The 25828-nt window shown below is 40.5% G+C and overlaps 1 protein-coding gene across 1 annotated transcript in view; it reads left to right on the plus strand.

The window, feature by feature from the left end:
- Nucleotides 1-379: 379 nt before the first annotated feature.
- The window catches only part of LOC112544763 (uncharacterized), an 89199-nt gene continuing 63750 nt past the window's right edge, over nt 380-25828 (plus strand). The window contains exon 1 of the mRNA XM_075908818.1: nt 380-486. The gene's annotated coding sequence lies outside the window, so the exon portion shown is untranslated. The remainder of the gene's footprint in view (nt 487-25828) is intronic.

The raw sequence follows: 25828 nt of genomic DNA on the forward strand, positions 1-25828 counted from the left end.
TAGTTACCATTGACTGAGAAAAGATGGTTTAGTGCTCTGAACCCGCTAGCCTTGCACTTAGGAGACCTGCAACAGCTTTTCTGTGCAATCTTGGGCTAGTCATTGTCTGTCTGTCTCAGTACCAGATCTGTAAAATGGATGGGAAAAGCAGCACTCCCTATCTCTGAAGATAAATACATTAATATTTTGAGGTGGTAGACACTTTGGTAAGGAGGGTCATAAAAGTACTAATGCAATGCAAATGCCTTTCAGAGCATGACAAATTTTCTGTGTGCATTAAAAAATATAACCCACACCTGGCATGCTAAATCTGACCTTCCCCTATGCCTGTGCCACTCCACTTAAGTCTGGGTGTTGTGGTATTTTACTTTTTTAGGAAGAAAAGTGAGGGTAAAACTCATATTTCCCAAAAAGCAACAGTGAAGGGGACAATGAAGGCTATTTACTATGACACTGTAGATCATCCTGCATGTACATCACTCAGAGGTAAGTGGCTTAAGAAAGAAAACACTAGCTTTGTATGTTTAGCGCACAAGTATTGCTTGCATGTATTGTATTAAGCTTAATCAAAATGCTTTTGGAGTCCATGAGACTGTATTCTACGTGGAAGCCACATTAGAAGCAATTATTAAGTGAATGGAAAGAGAAATGTAGCTATTAATACCACACACCTGTGGTTCTTCCCTGTGCACGCTGATCTAACAGCTGATAATTTGTAATGGCACAACCTCCACCCTCTGCCCACCTGTTGTTTGTTAGGATGACAGCCAAGGAACAATAGTGCTTAGTTACCACAAATCTACAAAAAAGGCAATTCTTGTCCTTTCATCGGGGACATTTTCATCAAGTATTTCTGCTGTGATATCTGCGCTGCCCACATCTGCCCTACATGCTTCCTTGATGATATGCAAATTGGGTAACTTCTCTGTGGATTCAGCCTTTTGTATGCCAATATTTTGAAGCACTCCAGAATTGGCACAAGTTAGCCCTGCTTTTCTCAGAAGTGGGTGGGCTGCCTGCTGTTCCAGAGTGGTACTCCATAGCCTGGCAGCTGCCAGACAGGGCTGCTTAGCTTACAGAGGAGCTGGTAAAGGGGCTTCTTTCACATTCAGTTTTCTGACAACTTGGCAGAGGGCATAATCCTATTTGGGACAAGAACTCTTACTGAGATTGTGGCCTCTCAAATGCATTAGCTAGTCTCAATTCATAGACTACAGATATCTAATTTCCATCAAAATGCCCAGTTTGCATGGCCACAGATTTGTAATAGGGTTGTCTATCAAAGGCTTGCATGGAGGCTGATTTTCCTCTCCCAGGTAAACACCCTTTGGAGTGGGGATGAAGCTCCTTGAACTTGCATTTCTGGGAGAACAGTCAGAGGAGGGGTTTGCTGCTCTGCTCCCTCTATGGAAAGGACCAGGGTTTGAAACTCCACAACCCATGAGCCCTTAGGGGTGCATGTAATTCCCAAGCAAGCTAGCACATCCATATGGCTCCTGTCAATCCTCTACAATCTTTCTGTTGTCATAGCTCTGTCCTTGCCACAGTCCAGTGCCAGAATGCCACTTTAAAAGGGGTCTCCATGGTATGGCCAGACACATCTCGCTGCCACTGTACTGGGTATAGCCAAGGCCTTTCCCATGTCCTGCCACTACTGTCTGGCTTGGGACTATTAGAATAGCCTTTGGCATGGAGGGAACGTAAAGATGAGCACTTAAGCCACATGCTACACGCTCCTCAGTGCAGCCAAGGATTTGACACTGTTTATTTAAGGTTCTCGTTCCTTTAACATCTTTATTCCCACTTACTCATTAACCATCAATAGGAGTTGTTCTTTATTATGCATCATGACTTCTAGATGACTTGAAGTTGTAAGTTCCGTTCCTTACAATTACAGTTATGCTGCTGCTTAATTTCTTCTCTGTTTGTGCTAAGAAATCATGATTTAGCAGTCTATTAAAAAAAGAGGACATACAAGAATAAAATAATTTTATATACAGCATGCCTAGACAAAGCATAGATAATCGCTGGTGTTATAGAAAGCTGTTACTCCATACAAGGTAAGCCGTTTATATATTACAAAGGAAAGCTGCATATGCTTATAAGTTATATTTTATAAATAACTCTAGGACAGATACCTTCCTTTTCAGCTAAGCTGTCTGGGCAAGGGAAAGTGTGTGGATATATTATTACATGATAGATATCTTTTTATAAGCAGGGTAGGTATTTATGTTAAAACTTTGTCATTCAAGTCATAAATTTTGGGGTGTTTTTTTTAGAAATCTAGGGGTAATGAGGTATCTGGACAGCTGCCTCAACTTCAGGATTGTAATAGCAGAAAATAAGTTCACAGCTGACCATTTCAAATATTCATAATTATTAAAGCACTGTGGAGGAATATATAGGACTTCTCCAGTGTAGGGATGATGTTGTCCAAGTCCATGAGAAATATTGATATATTGCTACTGATTTTATGAGGAAGGTGCTCAGGGCTAAGAAGGAACTTCGATGTGGTGCTGGAGAGCGGGAAGCAAGAGAGCAACTATTTGGCTCTGTTGTCTGGTGGTTAGAATATTCAGCTGGTAGGTGGAAGACCCAGGATATACCTCCTCCCTCTTCCCCCACAATCCAATGACTTTATTTCGATTATATAGCCACAATGGAATAATTTCAACAGGAGAAATAAAGGCAGCCCACATCCTACCCAATAGCCCAGTGGTTTAGATTACACACCAGTAACCTTCCTGGACTCTGTCATTAGCCATTATGGAACCTGCAAGGGGTAAAGGAAAAGCGTCTCCAAAAAGATACTTTTTCCCAAGCAGCTTGGGTTTGGGGCAGGGAGATGTGTTTGTGGCTGGCCCAGGACTCTTCCAGGGAGTGGTCTGGGCTTCTTTGGGAGAGGAGGGTAAGAGGATTCAGCTGTATCCTTTGAGGTTGTGCACACGTAGGGTGGAGCTGGGAGCTAGCATCCCTATAATGGGGGCTCTACCTGCTGCCTGTGCACACACCTGAAAGGTGGTAGAGTCTTACTCAAATCCTTTTTCCCTTCCTCAGGCAGAGGGGGGACTTGAAAAAGGCATCTCCCATATACCAGGTGAATGTCCTAACCAAGAGATTAAAAGTTATGAGAGAGGAGGTTGTGTTGTGGTGGTGTGGTTGCAATTACAGGGGCCTGATCTGGTAGGCCTACTAGGTAGGGAGCCTCAGCCAATTTTAGGCGGAAGAATTCCTATCTTCTCTTACTTTTTATGTTGTTATGATGCTTGGGTACCTGTAAGTTTAGAGTGAGGCATCACTGTGCATACACAGAAGCAAATTTCCCTAGGGGCCTATTTCTGCAGAAATGTAGGTGCTAGCAGGCAAACCAACATCTTGTGCAGTCCCTTGGGCAAAATGTGTGTGCAGGGGGGGGGGGAGGCAGATCCATGCTCCTGGAAGGGGCCGGGCCTTGGGTAGAAGGAGACAGACCAGGGCAACTAGCTCTCCAGGCCACCCAGAGCATGGTATGCCCCTCCCCCCAGCCCTAAAAGCTGCCTGGTGGCAATGCTCCAACACTGATTTAAAGGTGACCTTTCCTAGGCTGCTTTGAATTGCTAGGCCCTCGGACAACTGCCCTCTTTCCCCCTCCTCCTGTTGACAGGTTTGAGTGCTGGAAAAGTTTAGGCAGCCACAGGGTTTGTTGGTAGCCTGGTGTCAGTTTTCTGATTCTGGCACCTAAAGTGACACTTAGGGACCTAAATTCTGTTGTGAACCTAGCCCTCAGATATGATGAAGGTATATGTATTTGGTTAGCTTTTTCACGGGAAGTTAATTAACTGTTCAGGTCCCTAGCCTGCACAGGTGGAAATGTTTGCAATAATGAAGTAGAGTTTCTGACTGAAGGCAATCAAGTTCTATACCCCTTCAACAGGCAACAATGTGATAATCTCTAGTTTACAAGGAAAGAGGTGTAACACCAGCAAGGCGTGAGGGGAGGGTGTTGTTGACTTCTGCTGGCCTTTTTCAGCTGGGGACCTATTTAAGGAATAGTGCCAAAACTTCCGGTTGTTGCAGGTACAAGGCTTGGGATGTTTTTGCACCTCTTCTACACATGCTCCAAGGGCCTGTGGTGTGGAATACAAGAAGCTTTGTGGAATCTGAGATAAGTGTTCTGCTCTCACTGGGGCATTCAGTAAGTTTGGTTCCTACATACATATGTGTTGCGTGGTGTGGTTTGGTTTTTTTTTTAAGGAAACCATCTAAAATTGCCTTATCTTTTTCTGTGAATACATGTAATTTCTGGATGCCTTTTTGAACCTTCCAATTGGCATGGAGGCAGATTCTGGGGCAGATGTGGGATGAGGCTGCCTGTGAAATCTTTAACATTGCGGCTAGGATGCTTTGTGGGAGGTCCTAAATTTGTATTTGAAACTGGCTGCACTGCTATCTTTTCAATAAAAGATTGGCAGCTAAAAGAGTCACCATATTTTGCTGGGTGGGAACATGACAAGCTCTCACAGAATTTAATTAGGAGACACAAAAATAACACTAACTAACTCATTAACTTGCATGGTGCTTTACATTTGGAAAATGCAGTGCAAATAATACTTCTAAAAAAGTTTCTAGAAATGACTGTCTAGGGATGCCAATTCTGAACTCCTTTTGTATGATGAGGTAGCTGAGGATAGTGCCTTACTCCAGATAACCAGAGAGAAGATAAACCTATGAAATCCTCCATGTGCCATACACAGCAGTTAAGAGGATAGATCTTCCAGCTCAAGTATTTACAGCATATGCAGCTGTCCCAGGATTTAAGCTGTGCAATGCACATACATATTCCAGAAAGTGGCTCCAAACTAGCATGCCTTTTTGCTAAATCTCTTGGGCACAACAGCAGAACACCGAGCAGAACTTTATAACTTCCCCCTAGTTATTAATGAGTACATATAAGCAAACAGTGCTTAGTGTGCCACTTCCTGGAATGGCCATGGCCCACCATACTACATGGCTTCAGCTAGGCTTATTAGACCACGGTTACTAGTTACTAATTGGTTAACCAATGTTCAGAAAAGGAAGTGGTAGTGGCATATAGAAGACTAACCGTGGTCATTCTACTAACTGGCATTTCAGAAACAACAGAGATAGGATTAATGGCCAGTCTTTATTTTTGCTGATTTTTAGCTTCTGGCATTTCAGCAGGATGGGGAAAGCAGCGGAGGGAATGGAGGGGGGGTGGAGAAGATAAGAGAAAACACCTGAACTGAGTAATGGCCAAGGAAAATATAACCTAATATTAGGAGGTCATTTCTCCCTCTTGGTCAACATGTGTTAAGAAAAATGACAACAAAAAGTCCTTCAAGAAAAGTAGGCTCTGCTTTCCCTGAAGCAATAAGATGTACGATACCAGTAATGATGAATTCCTGGGGATCTAGGAGAATAAAATGTCCTTGGATCTACCACTCGTTCTTAGGGACATATGGTAAGCTCTATATGGGTGTCCTTTTTCAGGCAAATTTGAGTACAACCTGAGTGTGTGGGGAGGTGAGAATGGGTGGGGGGGAAGAGAAGGGGGGAAGAAAGGAAGCAAGCTCATATCTAAATCTGAGAAAGCAACACATCATGATTTCTTTGTGTAGCTGCACATCCAGAAGGAAAATCTCCAGTGAAAAGCTTCCAGTATTGCAACATAATGGTGCAGTTATGAAAAAGAAAAGGCTGATATTGAGAAATGTCTTTTTGAATGAAATAAAAACCTCTCTGATCAATTTTGACAGCCACTTGATGGGGGTGTGCATTTATGCCTTTGCCAAAAGTAACAAAATCACTGGTGAAGAAGCTGATAGTTACCACTAAGGCAATACAACTTTTAAGAAGCAAGAGTTTTTTGATGACAGTCCTTTTAAAAAAACAAAAGTTTAGCATATGCTATTGTGGCGCCACTTTCTGAGCTAGACCATAATTAAGGCTATGCCACAATTTCCGTTCAAACTTCCTATTTTCTGGACTATTAAAAAAACACCCTGTACTTACTGAAACTTGCCAGAAAAGCTTTCAACCTCAGACCAAATTCTCCCACCTTTATGAATGCAGGGGAATCATTTGACCATTTTTATGCACCAGGTGCACAAAACATATTCTCTAATGTCAAGGCATACAACTAAGATAGTTTAGTTATTGAAGTGGGATTTTTGCACAGTATATGAACTAAATTTCCATGCCTTTCTGGTGTTATACAATTAGGGTAGTAATAAATAAAAATGTATTGATGAACTAACCTCAAAATATCCAGCGATTCAGCTCCAGTAAGGAGCATCCAAAAGTTAACAGAATAATTCAAAACTCTTTGGACTAGAATTCCAGTAGCAGTTGAAGAACATGATATTACAGTAGACTTGTAATACTATACCTCTTACAGAGGAACAGAGCGCAATATTTTTTACTCATCGTGTTAACTTCCATGTATTAATCAGAGAAGGTAGGAAACCCACAATTTTAGGTTATTTTTTTCATGACAAAAATTCTATTCATGTTTATTTTGAGTTTTGAGCTATGGATCAGAACTTATTTTGTTGGACAGAAATATATATGAGTTTCATCTGATAAAGTGGGTTGTACCCATGAAAGCTCATGATACTATATATATCTATATACAGTGCTTTTTTGTATAAATAAAGGTGCCGGTACTAAAGGGTATCAATGGGTTCCCATGGTTTTATCGAGCAAGAAGAAAAAAAAAACAGGCCAAAATATGGTTGTGGCCCCTTTAATTGCCACGTGTCCCAAGTGGGCTTCTGTCCGGCATGGTGTGAGTGCTCCCAGGGCTGGCTGGGGGCTGTGCCAGTAAAAAGCGGCCAGTGCTCCCAAAAAAAGGTGATGGTACCCTGTCACAAAAAAAGCACTATATATAGAGAATATTAATTTTATTTTATTTGTTAGTTTCTACAGTGCTGCTGAACCACTTTTTTTTTTTTAAGTTGTTGACTAGCATGGCTTCCCCTTTGAGACTTCCATTGAACAGAGTTTGCCTGTCTCTAAGTAGGAATCCTGGGGAAGAAATGTGAAAAAATGCTTTTTGCACTTTTCTCTCTGTCAGTTTTTAATCCTTTTGGAAGGAGTGTTCTAAGGTTCTTGTCATAAATGCAGGATGGCAGGGGTGATTCATGTCTGAGCCTGTGCACATGCTTATACAAAACAGATACCTAATGTATTTATTCTGAAAGCACAATCTTAAATACTTAATCATTTGACTGAACCATTGTGGTGGGTCAGGTAAACAGTGTATATTATTAACTCAAACCATAAACTACCCTCCAGATGATTTAAAACATAATTCCATTCCAACTTAATCTTCAAGAGCATACAACATGTGACTGCTAAAAATAAAACTTCATCTTTGAGATTCATCTATACATAGCCTGATCCAACTTGTATTAACTTCACTGGGCATTAAATTAGGCCCCTAATGTTTTTAAGTCCTGCTAGTCTCTGCTTCTAGTTGCATTCTTGTCTTGGAGTCTTATCAAAAGAGCAAATTAAGGCAGGCAATAAAATACCAATTACCTCACCCTACTAATGGTCGTGTGCAATGTGCTGTGAATAGTTGGAATTTGGTACCCAGCAAGTGCACTGTTGGAAAGCTCAGCACAGATATAGTTGAGAGAGAGAGACAAAAAAGATAGATGATAAAACACAAAGAAATATATAATTAGAAAAAAAAACTTTTGGTACACCAGTGTAACATGTAAATGTACAGATTCCTGATACATTGTAGTAATTGGACTTAATTGTGAGATCATTCTTAATTTTAGGTCTACATGTACACATTGCCCAAAATAAGCTATTCTCATAAGCCATTTTTATACATAGTTCTTCTGTGTTACATGTTTAGTCAATTTGTCAAGAAGGTATTGTTAAATATTAGGAACTCTGCACCTTGAAACTAAGTTGATATGATGCTTTTGTTTTTTAAAGAAAAGACTCCCACAGCTATTACAAAGCTTCTTCCTATGAGAGGGAGCAGTTTACATGTCTGTAAAACCACACAGATGGGAGTATTCTATTTTTGTCCCTAACAGCTACTCAGAGAGAGCTATTGTGTAACAAAGGCAAAAGTTTGTTCTCCCCTCCCCTTCCCTCCCCCACCATGTGGATTGAAGGCAGCAAACAACAAAGCAAGTATTATTCTAACTTTGTGTTTTTCCTAGATATGTGTTGATTCTGTCCCTGAGGTGAATGTAAGATAAAGTAGTACAAGTAAACTGTCATCGTCTAAGATCCGGATTATTTTGAAAACCATTTGATAAAATGACTAAACATAAAAATGCTGTGTGGAAAGTAAAACAAAGGGAAAACATACCCTGACCAGCAGAAAAATTGTCCTTCTAGTGAGATCCAATAGATAATGGAACAGTCATCTCCAGCAAGTGCTGGAGGCCCTATTGCTTATGTAATTTCAAATTAAAATGGGCTAAGCACTGAAAAATGTATTCTTCATTGGCAGAGACTGGATTGTGATGAAGCCCTCATGCTATAAGAACCTGATCTAGTTAATCTGCTTTAGAGGCAGTGTGTTCTAGTGTATAGATCACTTGACTGGGACTCTGGCTCTAACACTGTCCCGTTAGGACACTTCGGGCCAGTTACTTCAACTCTTTGTGCTTCAGTTTTCCCATTTGTAAAACAGAGTAGTGATACTGGTCTCTTTGGCAATGCATTTGGTAATCTATGGAGAAGCGCTATGTACAAGCTTAGTGTTATGATGTTGTTGTTGATTTTGATTATTTAAATTGCTGCTAATAATGTGATGTGGGTGTGAATTGTTTGGGTGGCTATCCTAGGAAAATAAGAGCCCTTGAATGTGTCTCAAGTTGAGCACCCAAAATCATGCTTAATGTTCCCCGTGACTTCTGAATTTTTGGACAATATCAAACACATATATTTTAAACCTAGTTGTATTCAGATATGTCTGATGTTGAAGGGAAATACTGGTCAGCTCCAAGAAAGAAATCAATAGAGACTGGGGAGTGTAGTGTCAGAGACACGGCCAAGAATGAGTGAAATAAATCACAATTACTGTGGATCGTTGTAAGTACAAGGGGGTAACAGGCAGCAAGCACCTGATGAGCAAAGACAAGGATGAATGAAAGACAAAAATATATGCAACAGCTTGAGCAGGAATGTTTGAGTCCTCCCATTTGTGTGGAAATGTTGTTAGGAGAAACAATCTAAAAAGCAGAATCTGGTAATGGCAGGTGCCAGAAATAAGTCCAGTTAGTCTGTATTTTAGCAGCGGGTTTAATCTCAATTTCACTTTCAGTAACTTTATTGCCATGACAAGGTATACAAGGGTTGACACTTCTAACAGAGCATCTGTGTCAGAGGTGGGAGGGGAGGGGGAATTCACCATGTGTCCATTCTCTATTGTTGCTCATTTGATGTGGTGACAGGTTGTCATATGTCCTAAGGATATTTCTGCCATCTCATCTCCAAAAGTTGAAGTACTTTCCTCCTTGCCCCTCCTCCCCATTTAACATTTCTTACCTTCCCAAACTTTCAGAAATAGTATTGGTCTTGTACTTCTTTGGTGTTTTATACAGTCAGAGTTTCTGAAGAATAAAGGCTTCAAATTCTCTTCTGAAACATTGATCATAAAAACACTCGCCTTTGGATTTATACCGAGCCTTGTCTCTTGAGTTCTGTTTCCACTTTGCAATTATCAATACCGTATCAGAAGAAAACCTGGATGTGTTTTATACAGTTAATATAGCACTTGCATGCTAGTTTGTTGAATCTTTGAAGGTCTCTCTTCTATTTTAGGATGGTGGTAGTTGTTGTTAGTTTGATCTTCTAATAGGCAGCATACTAATTAACTCCTGGTGTGCTGAATGGGAGAGAAGGAACAGAACACGGATGGAGAAGGATAGCAGTTAATAACAGATTTAGAGGTAAAATCACAAGTATTAAAGCCAGTCCACATAACTGATTTCTGTTCCTACTTTTGGAACGCAAATGCAGATACCAGTATAGTTGCTAAGCCTCTGTACTGAAAAATTCTGGAGGTAGAAATTGATTTTTCTGCTCTGCAGAACTATGCAGATGTTAATTTCTAGACTGGTGAATCTGACAATGCTGCTTATATCCATGAAGTTTTATATTCTCCTGTTTCCTCACAACAGCTAGCACACCTCTTAGAAGCCTTATTTGGATTGACTGCTCATGAGTAAAGATGCCTTTACAATAGAAAACATAAACATTTCTGAAAGATCCATCACTCGCTCACCAAGATATAATCGCTGTGGAAATGCTACAAAAGTTTCTCTAAGTACAACAGTCTCTAATGATGACTAGACCAGCTACTAATTTAAATCTTTGAATGGGGTTTCTTCACTGTAATTAAGTTAAGTCCATTGGAGTGGAGTAGTTGACAGTTTCTAAAATTTGTTTTTGCAAATGGAGGAACTTATTTTTCTTTGACAACCTTTATTACATTTTCAAGATTAATCAGGCATTACAGAAGAGTGAGCCTGCTTGGCTCTTGCAGTGAGAGTTCCAGGATAACAGTAAGGTGTTTCTCTTTTAACATTGATGGTTCGTATAACCTACACTAAATGTGATCTTAAATCACTTAAACTATGGTGATCACTAATGCAGTCTGAAATGGAGGCAACAGATCAATGTGAGGCCTTACTGCAATTTCTAATGACATGCTCAGCTCCTAATAGTTCAGGAAAGAGCCTAAATATTGATATGTGCCAGTTGGACACATTCTGTCAAAATACAGTTAAACTTCTCCATAGAGAGGGGAGGCAAACTGCTATTATTAAAATATAGAGCTATAGCAAAAGTCCTATTGAAATAGAAATCTTTGTAATGAACTATAGTAGTCGTGCATTGGAAACTGAATTTGTGAAGGTAGTCCTATTGGCAGGTCTAAAATACATTGCAAAGACAATGATCAAAGATGTTATAATTAATTATGTGTATTATCATCGTGCCTAGAGATAATACACATAATAAATAATAAAATCTTTGACCATTTTCCTTGAAACGTATTTTAGGGCTGCCAGTAGGTGCAGGTAAGGTAGGAAATAGACCCTGGGGTGGGGCTTGTGATTGGGCTTGGATGAGGAGCACAACCCTGTGAGAGAGCTGGAACTGCAGCACAAGGAAGCCCCGTTCTCATTTGCTGCACACAGACTTCTGGCCCACCGGACCTGCAGCAGGGTGACCAGATATCCCAATTTGTATAGGGACCATCCCAATATTTGGGGCTTTTTCTGATATAAGGTGACTAATGACTCCACCCACGTCCTGATTTTTCACACTTGCTGTCTGGTCACACTAAACTGCATGCTTCATTAAAATATCTGTGCCCTCTGGGACCAGGAAACCCTGTCACCTTGGCATTGATTTAATAAGGCTGTGTGCTGCTTTGATAGCTTTGAAACAAAATTGTTCTCAGAGGCTTGTATTGTTGCCCTTGCAAAGGGCATCAGCAATGATCATTATTAAGTCGATCGATCACATGGGTTGTGATTTCACTTTTTGAGTGCAAATACCACCATGTTAGCTAATGTATGTGGACAAAGCTGGCAGCAGGGTTTGTTGCAAGGGAAAGTACCAAGGTTGGTATTAGTGTGGTATGACCTAGAGCAACCTTTCCTCAACTCCCGTCCCCTTTTACCCCTTCTCTACTTACACTACATCGATGACATCTTTATGATCTGGACGCATGGCCAAGAAACACTGGAGACATTCCACAGAGATTTCAACAACCTACACCCCACCATTAACCTCAGCCTGGACCATTCCACATGAGAGATCCATTTCCTGGACACCACAGTACAAATCAACAATGGAAAATTAGACACCACCCTGTACAGAAAACCCACTGACTCATACAGTTACCTACATGCTTCCAGCTCCCATCCAGCACACACCATACGATCCATCATCTATAGCCAAGCCCTTCGATATACCGCATCTGCTCTAATCCCACAGACAGAGACCAGAAACTTCAGGATCTCTACCAAGCATTTATAAACCTCAACTACCCACCCGGAGAAATAAAAAAGCAAATTGAAAGACCCAAACGAATACCTAGAAACCATCTACTATAAGACAGACCCAAGAAAACCAACAATAGAACACCACTTGTCATCACCTACAGCTCCCAACTTAAACCTGTCCAACACATTATCAATAGATTACAACCTATACTGGAACAGGACACTAAACTCCAAGAAGCTCTGGGAGACAGACCCATGGTCTCCTATAGACAACCACCTAACCTCAAGATGATTCTTACCAACAACCACAGGACATACCACACTAATACCAACTCTGGTACTTTCCCTTGTAACAAACCCCGCTGCCAGCTTTGTCCACATATTCACTCTGCTGACACCATTATTGGGCCTAACCAAGTGAGTTATAAGATCAAGAATACATATTCCTGCGCCTCCAGAAATATAATCTATGCTATCATGTGCCAAAAGTGTCCGTCTGCTATGTACATTGGACAAACGTCTCAGACACTTCGCCAAAGAATCAATGCCCACAAAACAGACATTAGACAGGATCACAAAGAAAAAACAGTTGCTTGTCATTTCAACCAGAAAGGACACTGTCTCAATGACCTGCTAACCTGCATCCTACTTCAGAAGACATTCAAATCTGCACTTGAAAGGGAATCCTCTGAACTGGCATTCATGCTAAAATTCGTCACTCTCCGCAGGGGACTTAACAAAGACTCCAGCTATCTTACCCATTACAAAGATAGCTTCCCCAATTATCATCTCTAATACTATTAACTCACAGACATCTACCCTTCCCCTCCTCTAATATCATTAACTCACTGGCATTCACCTCCCCCCCCCCCCCCCGCATCCCCCTTCTGTTCTGAAATGTGATTTGTCCTTTTCATATGTGTTCATTTTTTTTAAATTGTATCCTTTCGTATATATGGTTGTGACTATTTTCTTCCACTATTTGATCTGAGGAAGTGGGTCTGGCCCACGAAAGCTCATCATCTAATAAACCATCTTGTTAGTCTTTAAAGTGCTACATAGTCCTGTATTTTGTTTCAACCTTTGGGGATATCGGTGTTTTCCTTACCCCATCCTGGGTAACTTCCTTCCCTCCGCCTGGCTTCTTCCCTGGACGGTCACCTGACCATCAGGTCCTGGAGCTTGCCACTCCTCTGAACCATTGGGCCCGTCCTCCGTCTCTCTGCAGCTCCTCAGGTTTCTGGGCATCCAGCCAACCTCTGACCGTGCTCCTCTTCCGGTCGCCTTCCTCCCTTCCTCTCTGCCCCTCTTTGCGGCCCGTGGCTGACATTTGAATTGGTGCCCCGGCGCCGTCCTACCTGGCGTGCCATAGCCCTGCCCCCGATGCCTGGTACACAGAATCAGCCCCTAGCGCTTCCTCCCCTGAGTCTGGGGGAGTGGCTGCAGAGCATGCCGTGCAGGAACGCTGCAGCGCAGTTGACAGCCAATGCCTCCTCCAACCGCCGGAGAGTGCGGTGCTCAGCAGCCACTGAGCCCAACACCCTGGCACAAGGAGGAAATATAAAAACATTCTTTAGGAAGAGTAAAGAGGCAGGAGAAGAGAATACAGTAGAAATTAAGGGAAAACAAATCTCCCCTACTATATTTCAGGACACAATGATTTTTGTCAACTTGTGCAGGAGAAGCTCAGGAGCCTGAATTTGCATTTTAATAAGCACAATGTATTTTATTTCATCTGTACCCATTTTTTGATGAGGATTTGCATAATACTTAGCAGGGATTTGAGCCTTTGTGGTTTTGTTTGCCCGACAGAACAAAGCAATTTTCAAAGAGCCTGTTTTGCATATTTGTAATATGAAATAGCAGGGCCCACCACTGATTAACAGTAAAGCAAAGGGTAGTTGAAGACAACATAATCTCACAACACAAAAATTGGTCAATATGGTGTTAATATACCCTGTAGTCTAATACATTACAGGGCTAAAAGATTTGTATGAAAAACTGTAAGAATTATTTTTGCTTTTTGTAGTCAAAGTTTAGTAATAATTCAGTGCATTAACCCAAATATCTTACCTGATGTGTAGTTAATGATGGCTACATGGATAAATATTTATCCAATGAATCTAAATAAATTTAGGACACTTGATATTTGTAAACAAAATCCTTGCTTCAAGTTTATCTCAACTAGGGATGTAACAGTCTACTCAATTAACCAATAAGCAAATGCTTACAGGTTAATTCTAAAGACTACATGCATTTCTGCCCTCTCCTTTCTCCGCCCTCCCCCTCCACCTCGACTTGCCAGTAAATTTTTCAGCAGGCTGGCCAGCAATCTGGCTCAGTCCTGGCTTGTGCCAGGTCTGGGACCTACTCTTACTGCAGTTCTGCATTTAAAGTGCATTAGGAACCAGGTAGGCAGACAGCCCTGCTCAATTCTGACTTGCACTGAGTCCGGGAGCTCAGGCCCTCCCCTGGACAGGGGCTGTTGCCACCCCTGTGCTGCTGCTTCTCAGACAGAGGCAGCAGTGCGGGGCAACATGCATTTGGTCCACGAGGGTAGCTGGTTTTTAAACTGGCTCCCCTCATGGACCAGCTCCTGCCTGGCACCCTCCACCGCTGCGTCTAATAAGGAGGCAGCAGTGTGGAATGGCAGGGGGCTCCTTGAAACTGGGGCCAGAGTACAGTGGCTGCTGGCCTCACCCCCCGCAGACTTTAGAATAGTTGAGTAACCAATAAGAATTTGTAAGGTTAATCGACTACTCAATTAACCGATATTTAACATCTCAAACCTCAACTAGTCACAGGCTAGTTATCAAACAAGCATAATGTAAAAATGTAATAGATATTCCTATTTATGGACTTTGACCTTTTTGTCCAATCATGTTGACCTTCAGATAATAAATGCTTAAATTCCTTTTGGAAGGAAAATAATAGTCAGCTAGAATAAATGTTATGACTTGAAATATTTTACATCTTTTAAGCTCTGCTGTGTGTTGACTTCAACGTAAACAAATTATGAACCACATTAAATATGGTATGGCACATTGAGCCCATAACATATGCTAATCTAAACAAGGATATTAGAAGTAGAAAATGATCAGACTAGAAGTAAATGAAAAAATTGAGATACTAATAGACAAAAGACCTTTTTTCAACTTTAAACAATAAAAAAAATCATAATTTTCCTAATAACTCCAAAAAGCAATAATAGAAATTGTTCTGTTGATACCTCCAAGCACCAGCAGTTGACAATATTCTAATGTCATCACTTCGTATTACATGGCAACAACATCTTGTTTCTTTTTCTATGTTGTGAGGTGCCCCGAGACAAGGAAAATGGCATTAAATGGACCATAAGGGTCTGCAAGGAAGAGCTTTATGGTCAGGTTAATAACATGATATGAATGCTTGGAGAAATGTATGCTTGGAGGGAAAAAGTTAAGAAAAAATGTATTGAAATATTCTGAACCTTGCTTGATGGAATTTATTGGCAGTGTTGTCTTTTGCTGAAGATAGAAAATACAAAGGGTCATAAACAGGATGTTTTAGAAGGGAATCTAAGGAGAAGGTCAGGAAGCCCATTCCTATTTTAAGGAATTCAAAATGTTCAAAGGAAAAATATTTTATGGCTAAAATACTGTCAGCATTAATTTCAGCAACAGCCATGCTATGATAGGCTTGATAATTTCGGACTGAAAAAAAGATTTTGTTTATATTCCTTAACTCACTTCATAAATAACTCTGAAACCTCAAATTCTTCCGATGAAGGCATCATGCTTTGTTATGTAGTAATTCCAAATGGTAAAACAGCCTTTATTAAGGTAATGTAATATGTATCCCACAAGTATAGTGATGTCCACTAGGGAACTCTTTATTTACACCAGCATAATCTACACAAATCAGTTAATACCAACCATACTGATGCACTTTAGAAATCACACCCCGCTAGTGTGCATTGTTGTTCATCTATGTAAGTCCTCGGAAACATCAAAATGTACTACTTTAATACTACCTAGGAAGCTATTAGTATTGACTTCCTATTTAATAATAATATCTTATTGAAATGAGAGAACATCATTAGCTCCTCTTTACCAATGACTAAATCCTGCGCACACTGGAATAAAATTGGAGTAATTCCCCTGATTTCAGTAGTTACTCTGGATTTATACCAATGTAAAGAGCAGCATTTGTGGGTTGTTCTTGTGTGACACAAATTCCTGTTTGGTGGTGGTGAACCTCATCTTTGTGTGTGTCAGTTCTTCACTCAGGGACATTTAACATTGGGCCTTATTCAGCTTTTACTTACAGGCACCATTCTGCAATAATTCAATCAAAGGAGACACTATGGATTTTCTCTGGTTTGACAGCTGAATTTGGTTGTTTGTTCCTTAGAAACAAGCTCATGATGATTTCACAATCCCTTTTGGTTGATCTTGGACTCTTCTCAAATGAGCTTTCGGTATCTGCTATGCAGGCAGACAGCAACCTGCATTGAGAAAATGGGCAAGCATCAATTTATTCTATTTTGTGTTGCTGTTCATTGAGTGTAGTTTATCCTCAGCTAGTGAGACTGTCGCAGGTTGTTTTCCTTTAAATATATCAACTCACTCTGAAGCATGGAGCCATGACTTGTCCCTCCATTATAGGTAGCCACAGATCTATTCATATTTATCTTCCTATTAAATATTCCTGTGAAAATGATCAATTGTTTTATATTAAGCCCTTCCGTCAGCACTAGTCTCATGTTTGTTTCATTCAGCTTCTGAATTTATCATACTGTCTTCTGCCAGTTTACCCACAGATGGGCTTCTGGACAGCAGCACATACATTGCCTCTCTGATGTGATCAAAATATATAATTTAAAAATTTGACTAGAACAATTATTTTAGCCTTCTTTTTTAAAATTCAAGAAAGGGTTTTCTGTTTCCCTGACCCAAGAACAGGTGAGCCTTCTGCAGACACATGCTGACAGTGGAAAAGGCAGTGTTTGGCTGCCACTCAGTAGGCTTTGCTAATGCTCAATTGCATGAAATCCAGAATAAGTGACATGTAACTTTTTGTTTGGTCTGTAAAGGATGTGGAACATTTTTGGCCTTATGCAAATAATGAACAGATTTCTGGTTCAGCCCAAATTTTTTTCAGACCAGATGTGCTCTTTCGGAAGCCTATGGGCTCTTCCGAAAGAGGAAGTTTTTCCAAAACTTGACCCAGTGTAGACGGGACTGCAATTTGCGTATCTTTTTCTGATAAAACTCTGTAGTCTAGGCATAGCTTCAGACAAAGAACTGTTGTCTTTTCCATTGCTGTTCAACCATCATTCAGTGTATTCTTCTAGCATTAGGTCAATGGTAATCAATATGAGCAATAATTTGGGACAGCTGTTAAAAATGCTAGAAATAACCCTAAAATCTTCCCCTGGCTCCTTGTATCCACTCCACACACATCAACGTTTAAGTGCCCCCGTATGAGGTACCTGAGGTGATTTGTAGATCTTTAAGATATTGGTTACATTGCATGTGCTATTGAAGGAAAAAAATTAATATCATCCAGATGTTGTGTCAGTGTTTCTTTGCTGTTCTGTTAACTAAATGACATGAGGCACACCTGCTGAGGAGGAACATGCAAGACACTGGAAGTATCTTTTTCGGGCAAAATTGTTACTCCCCTTCCCCCCCCCTCCCCCCCCCCACTCTCAGTGGATGCATCTATTTAAAATTTATGCTTCCTTACCAAGGTAACCAGAATCACTGACTGTATAAGCAACTTCAGTTTTTCCGAAGTTAAGCAAGAGTCCATTTTTCAGTCTTGCTTAGGGCTAGAATGGGGCCTGGAGGCAATGTTTTCCATTGTTTTCCTCTACTGAAGGGATGACTAGTACATGCTTAGTCAGGTAGTTCTGTACTACTGTGTAGGGTATACACATGCTAGGATGGCATCAACTACAACATACAACAGGCCTTATGAATAGAAGATTGTTTTCCCCGAGATTTAGAAACACGAGATTAGACATGCACAAACTGCTACTTCTGTATTAACTGCTGCTTTATATTTTACTGTTCTGAGATTGACTTTCATAAAATATGAGAGAAACCAGCTTCCAGCTGAAGGCATTCATTTCTAAAAGGCTGTGCCTTGTTTTCCCCATCTGCCTCCCTCCAAAGAAATATGTTAGCTTAATCTAGAAGAGCTTTGTTAGAGGTGCTATTGTATGTGAAGACGTGAAATAACCACTGTGACCCTGAATAGAACTAAATATAGCTGTTCCATTTTTTTGACCCTCGTGCTCACTAATTCTATGCCAGAAACACAAATGTTCTCATGCTGCATTTTATTGCACAGATGACTATGTCTAGTGGCTAAAGTCAAGGAAGAAGAATTTCTAGTCTCTTTCTCTAGCTATGTGGTGGCCTTGAGCAAGTCACATATTGCATGGTTCTGATCTCTCTTCCCCCTGCTTGCTATCAGTTTAGCTCTCCTACTATAAGTGGAATTACTTTTAATTTCTCACTGTGTTAAATTATTTCTTATAATGTGGTAGCAGTGAAAAACTCCATTTCTGATTGAGTTGTCTTGGAACAGAGAATGTGGGTTTGTCTAGCACTTTGCACAAAAGTATACAGAATAATAAGATTAGAATCAGGCCTGTTACCTCACTCTTTGCCCTAGTTTATCCATCAACAAAATGGTTACAATATACTCAGGCAAATTGGGGGGCTTAGTTATCATAAAGTACTTTAAGATTCTGAACTGAAATGTGTTCAGGTACCTAAGAGTATGGCTATACACCACTGGCAGAGTGCTTCCCAGGGTATGTAGGCAGACTTGCTGACTCTGCTTGGCCTAGTACAATAGTAAAAAATAGTGCCACTGCAGCCACCCTGGTGGTATTTGGGCTATTCATCTAGCTTTATTGTAAATGTATAATGCATTATTATTTATTTTAACACTACTTAATAAACAAGAAAAGCTATAGAAGAGAAAATAAAAATTCTAGACAAGTGGGGGTCTACTCTAGAGGCTATAGAATGCTCAGGTATACTATACATCATAAAGGACCTGGCTTTGACGGTCTATAGAAATCACCCAGGAGCAATACTCACTGGTGAATTTATTCTCCATGTTCACTTGAGGATCTTGGAATGTACAAAGAAAACTTTGTCTAAACAAGTAACAAAGAAATACCAGCTATCACAACATACTGGGAGTGTCTGCTATCTCTGGGCTTCCTTAGATTTTGTGTGTTTGCTTCTTCAGCAGGGCAAAGAATGGAAATAATAGTTCCAGGATCTGACAACATATATCTGTTTATACTGAACCGAAAGACCAAGAAAGGGACTATTCTGAAGACAATCCAGTCAGTCACTATTAATTTGATATTATATTCCACTATTGAGCAAAGATTCCAGGCAGATTTGGGACCTCATTTTACTGAGTGCTGTCAATATTTCCTTGTGCATCTGTGGATAATTTGTGATTGTGCTGGGGAACAGTTCTATATTATGCAGTGTATTTTTTAAAAAACTACTAGTAAAAATACTTTAAAACCCCTGGAGTCTGAGAATGCTAAGACTGAGAACTGTGCAATCTTCATTTTGACATTATCTGACTTTTCAGTGCTTATGCCTCCTTTTAGCATGCCCTTTTGTGCATGTGAATTACAATACTGTCTTTAGTTACATGATCACATGCTATTATTTCTGCAGCACTAGCATTCAGTGAATAACAATGTGGTCCTACATGTGCATGCATTTGGGGGGAGAAAGAGGGAAAGTCTTGGAACAATTTTTAATAGGGAGAATGCTGAGAGCCATTGAAACAAACTGTAAACCCAGTATATAATAGAAACTTCAAGTCAGGTGGTATAACAACACCTCCAGTACCTAGTTGGAAGGGAGGAATCCTGAACCTGTTTATAATCAATGCAAAACTTGCACTGAGATCAGTGGGGCCAGGATTTCATCCATGGTGTTGTGAGAAAGGTGGGAAGGTTGTTTAGCAAACGAGAAGGGGTACTTCCTTCCCTTTCACGTTTTTCTCACAATAATTTATTTACAAGAAGTGCAAGGGCCTTACATTTGTCTGATCATTACAGGAATCTGAGGGGGACAAAATGGCACGTTCTTGTAGCCTTGTTAGCATGGAATGTGAGATAATCGGGGTAAATTCTTGCTGCCCCCACAGGCTGGGTGGTGTATTCCTTGACTTGAACCGCCTTAAACAAACCATAATATTTTAATGCATTTGATAGAAATACCAAGTGCACAATTATATGTTAAATTGTTTTCTATGTTGTGAGATACGTTTTTTTTTTTTACATTCACTTTCTTAAGACTCTCTGCAAATGGTTTTGAAGTCAGTGACTCAGAGATTCTTGACAGAGTATGCTTCAGGTTTTTGAATAGCAGTCTTTGCACATACATAAAATATTATTAGTTAACAATAAGATGGTCTCCTTTTAAAAAGGCAGGTCTTTGGTCTTGTCTACATTAGAAAAGTTAGGATCCATAATTTGCCATCAGAGAATCTCCTGGCGTTCCAGATGTAGACACAGCCTTACATTCTATCTCTTCTGCTGTGGATGAAAAGAGAACATCTCAAACATCTCATGCATTCTTAAGAAATTGCTGTCTGAGGATTTCCACAATGGAGTTATGTCCAGCGGTACCTTTAAATGACAACTGAGGTGCAATTGTGAGGAGCAGAAACCATTTATCTTGAACGAAAAATTGTAAAATCTCAAGTATAATGCACACTTTTTTTCCTGTTTTTTTAGGGTCAGAGCTGGGGTGAGCATTATATATAGGAGATTTTCTGTTAAAGTTTTTAACTCACCCTCCCCTCTGCACAGAAACTTTCCAGCTGCAGCGTGGCACCCTGCCAGGCTCCCGGACAAGGCGAGGAGCCGGCGGCGCCACCAGACTGCAGCGCCCTGGCTCGCTGCCTGCCCAGTCTCGGCATGGCATGCAGGTAGCTGGATAGAGGGCCCCCGCGGCAGGCACGAGCTCAGCTGGGCAGGGGCCCCCCGCAGCAGGCATGAGCTCAGCTGGGCAGGGGCCCCCCACAGCAGGCATGATGGGGTGTGCATTATATATAGGAGTTCACTTTTTTACAGGATTCTGACGTTGAAAAGGTAGGTGCGCATTATACATAGGTGTGCATTATACTCTCCATTTTACGGTAATAACATCTACTCTGCTGGTGATTTTTGCAGAACTTCCTGAATTGGGAGCACCTAGAAATAGAGAGGGAAAACTGTCTGTGTACCCCTTAATCTTCAAAACTTAATTATAACCTTGGGATCTTTACACTTTGCATGAGAAAGAAGCCTGGGCCTGTTGAATCGCTCATTGAATCTCCTGCCATATGGAAGTATTTTCCTAGAAGCTGCTCTTTGAAGATTTACAAAGTAAAGAAAATGATTTCCAAAACATAATAGTTTTATAGGAACTTGGGTACACTTTACACCTTACTCTCAGGTGACAGTTCATGCAAGGACCATGTTTGTCAGAGACTTAAATTTCATGTTAGATTTGACTGTGGATGATGTCAGTCTCTACAAAGACTGGAGGAAGGTAAGGGCCTGTAATAGATAGAGGCACATCTCTGTAGGTAATACTTAGTGGCTTCTGGGCACAAAGCCAGCAATACTTCCTCATTGTTTAAGAAATTGGGCTTGAGATTTCAGTAATATGATATGAAGATATTGGTGAGGGTGTAGGGGTTATCCCTGGAAAATGGCGGGAAAAGTGTGGTGTTTTTTTTTTAATCTAGGATTTTTATTGATCTTTAGGCCTGTCATTTCACAGAGTTTGTCAGAAAAGGACCTTTGGATCATCTAGGCTGATCCTCCTGTATATAACAGGCCACTATGCTTCATCTAGTTATCCCCCAGTTTTCAGCTCAGTCACTTGTTTGGCTAAAGCATATCTTCTGTTATTGTGACTTATTTTCACCAGACCTTAAATAATATTTCTGGCTCTTCTCTGAGCTACATCAAATTTTGGTAATCTAGTCTAGTCCCTTGCTCTCAAAGCAGGACTAAGTAATGATTAGCCCATTCCTGACAGGTGTTTGTCTACCTGTTCTTAAAAACTGCAAAGACACAGATTCCACATTTATCATTCCTCTTCTCCCACCCCCATGCACAAGGCTTGTTACTCTGTCAAAACTATTAGGTTGCTTTGACATGATTAATTTTTGAAAAATCCACAGTGCAAATCACTGAGAAGATAATGAGAGAAGTAAGAGTCAGATTGATTTCTTGATTTTGCTCCATTATCTTTCTGGGTACTGGAGTTAAACTGACTGCTCTGTAGTTCCCTAATTAGTCCTTACTCCTGATTTTATAGATTAATACTGTATTCACCCTCTTGTACTCCTCTGGAATCTCTCCCATCTTCTATGTGTTGCTAATGGCCCATGTCTCCTGTCAGCTCCTTGAGCACTCTAGAGCATGTTTCTTCAGGCCCTACTGAGATGAAAACATTGAACTTGTCCCAAGTAATTTTTAACTCATTTTCATTGGTAGGTATGGCCAGCACTTCTTGCTCCTAGATGTATAACTTTGCATTTCATTGAACTGACATATTTTGTTTGAATGGGCCCAGCATAGCAAGCAATCCAGATCAATCTGTCATATTAATTATTTACCACTCTGTTAATCTTTTGTTACCCACAAATTTTATTACCAGTTGTTTTTTATTCATTTGCACATTGACACAAACACTGAATAGTGTTTGGCCTAGTATAGTGTACCGCCCTCCCATCTCTAAATCAGAGACTATTCCCCATTGACAACTGTTTGGCAATCTCAGACAATTCTTAATGTGTTTACAGTGTGGTTTATTGATGTTATACAGTGCTAATTTTTAATCAGAATGTCACTGGGCACTTGTCTCCATGATGCCTTAAGTCACCTTTTGAGGCATGTAAATTCCAATTTATGCTGGCATATTGCATGATGATGGGCTCATCTGGAGCAAAAGTATTGGGAATCTTAAAACTTCCCTTGTGTGCATTAATGAAGTATCTTATCTCTAATAAAATCTAAGGTAATGATTAAGCAAGAGATGCCTGCCATTAAGCTAACCTGATCTCACAACTATCCTGAATTGGATTTGTTAATTGGTGGAACCTGAGTGTTTTTGAGCTGGCATTTCCATATCTGTTTTCTAAATACTGACACAAATTCATTCATTCCTTATTTTTTCCTTACGTAGAAATATACATTTGTGTTCTTATTTAAAAAAAAAAAAACTCGTTCCTTTGATAAAGAATTGTCATTATTGCTAACCATCAGCGAGAGCAGGCAAATTTTTAGCACTTGTGTTCAGTCATTGAAACGGTAGGATACCTTTCAGTTCCATCCCACCAGTTACTAATTCCATGCCTCTTTGCATAATAATACCATACTGTTGAGGTGAGGGGGCTGCATACAAAATAAGTTTGCTTTTTCTCTCGAGGGACTGTGCAATGGATTTGTTAGCTTGTGGGGTGAATCTACAGTTGACACAAGTATCACACAGGGAATAATTCTAACCTTGCAACATCAAGGAGTTCCAGTTGCCTTTTATTTTTAGTGTAAAGCAGATAGCTGAGACTGCTCTGTAATTATCCCAGCTAGTTTTATTACCCACTCATTTCAAATGGAAAATAAGTTAGAAAGCCAAAGTCAATATCCTGTGGTTTAGATTCTAAGTCCATTAGGAGTAAATTCCTTTAGGGTTCGCTCACCATTGTCACTTATTCCAAGAGCTTCTCCTGCAAATCCGTATGGTTGCACCTGCATGGCATATTTACATTCCCTGGTAGAAATGCCAAAAAGTGACTTGCAGTCACCACATTTCTGTGAAAATTAGCTGTTCTCTTTCTTTCTGTGAAACATCTGCTTTGAGTGATACTGCAACAGCTGTGATGATCTAATAGTAAACTAAACACTTCAAAATTCAATTGTACAAAAGGGGCTTTCAGAAGAATGATAAATGACCTAAATTAAGCCACAATTTTTAAGAACCTAATTTGAACCTTGCCCATAATGAATACACTTTCCTCAAGCCTCTTCACACCTGTCACTATTGGAAAGCAACTGAAATTTGCCTGTCTATTGTTTAGTTAAAGTTGCATTCTCAACAATTTGTCAAACACTCTCTCAAATGTTGGCATTAGAAATAAGTGTGTTGGCTTTTTATTATTTATTTATTTGTTTGTTTTTATTTCCTTTCACTTTGGCTCACGCATTTCTCAGTGGCTCTGTGATCAGCAGTGTTTTCTGATGCTGGCAGTTAGAAAGTCCACTTTCGCACGCAGGTTCTTTGAAACAAAACTATTTCTTTGTTAGTTAATGGCTCTGAAATAATTGTAGGGGTTCCCTCCACACCTCACAGTAATAGTCAATGAGATGCAATCTTGCTGAAGGGATGCAAACAGTAAGCAGGGTAGTCGCTTTTTTTTTGGCCAAGGTCAAAATTTCGTAGTGAAGGTATAGTTAATGTTCAGACTTCAACGAAAACAATAATAAAGAAAAAATAAGCAAAGATTTTGGGATCCCAAAATCTCCTGTCTTTTAAAAAAAGGCAATCTCAGGAGTTTGAAGAATCTCACCTATGACTTTTGTACACTTGAGTTAGCATTACTGATCCTTTAAATAAACCTCAACAAGCCTAGTCTTCCTGCTGCACCTCAGTTTAAGTAAGAAGGTGTGCCCTCACAACACCTGTCACTACATCAATTTTTACATATTTGTGGCAGTTAATAAACTTGACCCTCTGGCTCTTTGCCCTGCTTTGAGGATATTAGAGATGTCTGGTTCCTGACCTCAGCCAGGAATCTTCTACCCTCTTCCTATGTCTGGGCCTTGACTCTTAAACATCCTCCATCTTGACCAGATCCCAGACCATGACCTTGTGAGAAGTAGCGTAACAGTCCAAGTACTCAGGCCTGGGCTACTTCCTACCTAGATGTCCCTTCAGTTTTGGGATGTAGTTCCTATAGTCCAAACGGTCAGTTTATTAACAAAGAGTCCAACTGAGGAGAATCTGTTGGTTCCCAAAAGGAATGGTGGTTGGATAATGCTCTGCGGTCACTTCTCAGGTTCAACCTTTTTTCAGGCTTCCCTGAGAAGATCCTTCTCTCTGTTGTACTTAAAAGAAGCAGCCGGGATCTTTTTCAGGGGGATAAGGCAAAATGCCACATTTACTGAACATACATAAATCAATCAATACTTTATTGAATGCATATAATGCATTACACTCATGCACACTCACACACACACACACACACTCACTCACACTCCATTTTGTTGTTACCAATAGTTGCTCCCCCTAACTACACTGCCCAGGTGAGTTAGATGGGGGAGGGTGGAGCCGGGCATCTGCCAATCTGGATCGATGCTCCCATGTTGACAAAACGAAAACCTGGGATCCCTCTGCAAGATGCCTCATATTTATCTCTCATATGCAGGCAATTAGTCATCACCTCGCCTTTCTAAGGGTACGTCTAGACTACATGTCTCTGTCGCCAGAGGCATGTAGATTAGGCTACCAGACATAGGAAAATGAAGCGGCAATTTAAATCAGCTGTTTGTCGGCTCAGCTGTTTGATCAGCTGTTTGTCGGCTCAGCGCGGCAACCATGTAAATTTAAATGAAGCGGCGATTATTTAAATCATCGCTTCGTTTTCCTATGTCTGGTAGCCTAATCTACATGCCTCTGGTGACAGAGGCATGTAGTCTAGACGTACCCTTAATGCTGCTTCAAAGAGAGTTCTTCCAAGGGCAGGCACTTGCTGCTCTACTCCCAAGGGGTCTGTATGTCCAGTCTTCTTTTCAATGAGCTCACTTC

The sequence above is a fragment of the Pelodiscus sinensis genome, chromosome 1 (genome assembly GCF_049634645.1).
Source record: "Pelodiscus sinensis isolate JC-2024 chromosome 1, ASM4963464v1, whole genome shotgun sequence".
In the NCBI taxonomy this organism is placed as follows: domain Eukaryota; kingdom Metazoa; phylum Chordata; order Testudines; family Trionychidae; genus Pelodiscus; species Pelodiscus sinensis.